We start from the raw sequence: 5,000 nt of genomic DNA on the forward strand, positions 1-5,000 counted from the left end.
ACACACACACACACACACACACACACACACACACACACACACACACACACACACACACACACACACACACACACACACACACACACACACACACACACACACAGGCCTGACCAATCCATTGATAGTTCAATGACTCCCTGCAGCGAACTGGTTTTGTATGCAGGCACCATTCTCAGCTGTCCTTAAGGAGAACAAAATGTTGGATCATGCGTAGACATTCCTTAAAACTTCTGATATTTATTAGCCTAATGTCCACATCAAATATTTAAGTCCTCCCAAAATACTGCACAACAAAAAGCAAACTGAAACAAAACAAACGGATTTGGACTGCAGTACTGCACCTGCAGTAGATCCTTTCTCCATAAACTGTATTATTATTATTATTATTATTATTGAGGCTACCTGTGCAAAGATAAGCTATAGTCAAAGCAATAAACCCAGGACTAGGCCTGTCACAATTATTACATCTATCTATCTATTTTATTATTTATTTATTGATGTTCCAATGTTCAATGCCAAAAACACAATTCAATATTTAATCACAATTATTTGTATGACAATTCATTGTCAAGTAAAATCTCATGATTGTGACAAGCCTACCCCATGCAGGCCCAATTCTTACTTTGCATGCAGACATTCTGCATGCATTCTGTTTAAAATGTCTACATTGCATCAGTATGATGAGTGATGCCAACCCAAACCTCATTCTGTCTAATACCGTTAACGTTTGCCAAGTATATAGTGCCCTTAAAAAGTCACACAGTGTTTCATTAGATTACTCTCATATCATGGCCGAGGTCTTATTTGGGACAAGCTGTTTGCATGCGTCCTCATATCCCACTCATGAATGTGTTTCATATCATGAAAGAAACAGGTTCTGACTATTGCTATGGAAACTGAACCTATAGTGTGTGAAAATCAATATTGAAGAGGATGAGATGTGTACAGTACAGTATTCTCACGAGACGCAATAATCAGATATCAATTTTTTTGAAAATAACATATCTACAAGCTTTTGTGAGCTTGTAGATGTTTTCGCTATTTTTGTGTGACACTGTTGTATGACAAAGTATACCCCTGTTACTGGGAGGTCTGGGTTAAATCCTCGGCCGCCAAGTTATGTCAAAGAATGTAGACATGGCTTTCAATCCCTGCTTGGGTACTCACTGGAATCGGGGTAAGTCTCTGCGACATACAAGTGTTGTACATCAAGCTGCCTCATGCTATGGAAACAGCATAAAGCCACATGGCTTGGGAACTGTTGCTTCTCAAGGCTACTAAATAAATGGCTACTAAATGAAAGTACTAATAGTCAGTAGTAGGTCTACAAATACTAAGAGTCTGTGGTAACTATTATTGCGAACGCAGTGAGCCACTTACTATGAGACCCTGCTGCTCATGTCTGTGTGTCTGTCCCGCTGTGACACCACCCGCCCGCCACCAGAGGGCGCAGCTGTAGCACACACACACACACACACACACACACACACAGGGCGCAGCTGTAGCACACACACACACACACACACACACACACACACACACAACCACACACACACGAGCTGCGTTCGCTTCCCGCGTTTGCGCGTCTTACTTGTAATAGGTACACTGATCTAGACATAATGATGACTGAGCAGGTAGAGGTTTCCTGCCATAATATGCTCAACAGCACATTGACACCAAGCATTAATGGATTGCTGCAGTCTGGTCATAGGGAGTAAAACTCAAACCCATGTTGCAGCTACCCAATAGAGCAGCCTGCCAATTGTCCTCACAGTACAATACAGGCTGTACACAACAATGTCTGGGATTAGATCTATTGAATGTGTCTACTGGTCGCATACAGATTCAATCTCACCTAAAGGGTCATTCAGAGTGCTGCCATTTTTCTCTGTTAACTTACCGTATAGTCAATCGTATGACAACAAGTGTCTCTCGCACATCGAAAATAGCCGAACTACAAGCTCACAATGCGATGGACTCTTAGAATCTAGATAACTGTTCCAGAATTAGCTACAAAGCTGAAACGTTTTGCAGATGGGTTCCCAGAGGGCAGGGCAGGAAATAGCCACATGCCAAACAGGTTCACTACCAGTAGCAGGTGAACAACAACACAAATTAACTTCATGAAATAAAATATAATAATAACATCAGAAACATAAAGCATTACGCTTGGTCTGGTTTTTAGCAGTGATTTTAGTTATTAAAACTGGTTCAAGTAGAACATTCATTGTCTCATGCAGCTGTGTGTTCAAATGGGTTGGAGCTCTAATAATGAAAGCTGATAAGCCACTTTCTGTGTAACCGTGTTGCACCAAAGATGGCCGTGGTACCATCTTTGGTTCCACTACACTACACAATTGCCTCTGGTAAAAGCTCATGTTGGACTGATTTGATCTGAACACAGTATGAGAGTATCTGTTCCTCACATTAACCTACTAACATAAATTTATATTATAACAGATGTGAATATGTTGTTGAAATGGCTGTATATGTTCAACATGTCAGAGTCTACAGTGGTACAGTACATTATTAATAAGCTTTATTTGGGCGATCCAATAGCAGAGTGGTTAGGGCGTATACACAGTACCAATAGGCTCTAATACCTGACAGCAGGTCCCTGGGTCGATTCCTAGCTGGCCGTACCATTTGCTGCAGGCCACTCCCATACTCTCTCTATCTCTCTATCTCTGTGTTTTCAGTCTCTCTCCACTGTACTCAAATACAGGCTCAGAAAATAAATATCTTTGAAAAAAGAAATTCTACTGTAATAAAATAATTAGGTTTAATCTGTGAGAAACATACAGTGGCGTCTCCAGGAATTACATTTTAGGGAGGCAAAATGTGTTGTGTCACTTGTGTGTTGTGTTGTGTTGGTCAAAGGCCACAAGTTACAACTATAACCGTATTTTCGTATACTGTACAGTATAGAGCGTCGCAGTCCCTCCCCCTTTCAGAACAACGAGTAGCCCAGGAAATGAATCGCAATGCATTTTTCCCATAGGCATTTCTTAAATTATTTATTTAAAGACCTTTTAAGCGTTGTACGAAGCCAACTCTTGTCGTGACAAATCATGACAACACACACAATATTTTGGACCAAACAAATAATTACAAAGAAGAAAAACAACAAAAAAAGTGTTGTAACATGCCGTTTTTTCTACTTTCTAATTCTTTGTTTGGCCCGAAAAATTGTGTTTGTTGTCATGATTTGTCACGACAAGAGTTGGCTTCGTACGAAAAAGTAAGGTCTGCAGTCTGCTGCTGTGAGGCTCCAAACATCACGTCGCCCAACGTTGTAAAGGAAGTCCTAAATAAACTTTTTAAGCTTTGGAGCATGATCCAGTGTGCAGAGCTACTTTTTCTTGATGGATTCTTTCTGACCTTGGCCCAGCACCTGGTTCTAAACAGTCTATGTCATAGACTCTATGACTATGTGTACCTGAGCAAGACACTTTAACCCCTAACTGGGGAGCAGTTAGGGCACTGCTAGCACTGTCCTGTAGCGCTCATTTGCTGAGGTCGGTTGGGTTATTATCTTGCCAAAGATCTATCATAGCTTCATTATTTCAATAGCCACTGATTCTGGTCTTTCATGTTGTTAAATCAGTCTATAAACACAGGATGGTGTTGTAACTTGCCTTGAGTCTGGGCTGTAAAAACAATGTCAAGATGAAGTGGATGGCTAGCTGTGCCAAAAAGCTTGACTGATAGCTGTCAATCGGTCGTCAAACCTTCACCGATGAAAGTAATTGATTTTGTTTGGCCCTATAGTTTCTCTGTGGCATTCTTCCTGCATTCAATGTAGCACATTTGAGAAGACATATTATGCACTTTGGTTCATTGCAATTCTAACAAATTCTTTATAGTTGAAGAATATTATGTGATCTAGTGTATTGAACAAGAGATAGACAGTAGACACTGTAATTCAAGTTCACTGGGCTAATACTGACACTAAGCCACTCTGACCTACTTACTATGATAACTCACAGGAGTTGATCTTGTTTCTATCATGTCTGATTTGCAGATGACAACAGTGATTAACATTGTACAAATACATTTGAGTTGAGTTTAGTTCAAGGCAGGCACCAAATCGGTGGTCGCCTGTGAGCTAAAACCGAATAGAATGATTGTCAATTTATATTTGTATTATCCGTATCCTAGTTGTGAGTTACCTCTGTTATTAGCGTGTCTGCACTGGGAGGGTTGACACTAAAAGGTCATGTTCTTCTGAAACAGGCTGTCAAAACTCAACTCACTATCCAACACACAGACAGACAATAATCCTTTCTCATGGGGACATTGCAAATCAATAGAGCAGGTCTCGAGGAATGCCGTTTTACCTCTCAGTGAAAGAGTGATACCAATATCTGAGCACGTCCCTAGAAAACTGCAAAATATTGTAGTTCTAAATAGGATTTGAGGTCTATGAGGAAATAAAACCTGAAGAAAGTATATAATTGATATAAATATAATAAAATAAAATTCCCATTCTCACAGGGCTCTCTCTGGTTAACTAATGATCTCAGGCTGAAAACTATCCAGATATCTCTCTCTCTGTGTGTGTGTGTGTGTGTGTGTGTGTGTGTGTGTGTGTGTGTGTGTGTGTGTGTGTGTGTGTGTGCGTGCGTGCGTGTGTCACACTGTGTGTGTGTGTGTGTGTGTGTGTGTGTCTCATTCTCTCCATTTGGACGCGTGCGTGTCTGTGTGTACAGTAGGCTACATGTGTGAATGGGGTTAAGCAGCATCATGCCATGCAATTACAATGTAACTCTAGGCATTCTCTGCAACACACTCAACATCAAAGTGTCACATACGCATCGTTGCCACACGGGAGCACAAAGGGGTCCCTGGTGTGTGTGTGTGTGTGTGTCTGTCTGTCTGTCTGTCTGTCTGTCTGTCACAGTGGAACAGCTGAGCTCACAGACAGACACACTATACTCCTCAAACCGCTGGGTGGGTGGGTCGACTCTCTCACCCCCCAATACTTGCATTGTGCATTT

The 5,000-nt window shown here is 41.2% G+C and overlaps 2 protein-coding genes across 3 annotated transcripts in view; one reads left to right on the plus strand and one right to left on the minus strand.

The window, feature by feature from the left end:
- The window catches only part of LOC310870871 (abl interactor 1-like), a 42,768-nt gene that overhangs the window by 36,624 nt on the left and 1,144 nt on the right, over positions 1-5,000 (minus strand). The gene's annotated exons all lie outside the window — the stretch shown is intronic.
- Positions 761-5,000, plus strand: part of LOC310870872 (ras-related protein Rab-18-B) — a 50,631-nt gene continuing 46,391 nt past the window's right edge. The window contains exon 1 of the mRNA XM_083782222.1: positions 761-764. The gene's annotated coding sequence lies outside the window, so the exon portion shown is untranslated. The remainder of the gene's footprint in view (positions 765-5,000) is intronic.

Source organism: Protomyctophum parallelum, assembly GCF_964188405.1.
Source record: "Protomyctophum parallelum genome assembly, chromosome: 14".
NCBI classification, from domain to species: Eukaryota; Metazoa; Chordata; class Actinopteri; order Myctophiformes; family Myctophidae; genus Protomyctophum; species Protomyctophum parallelum.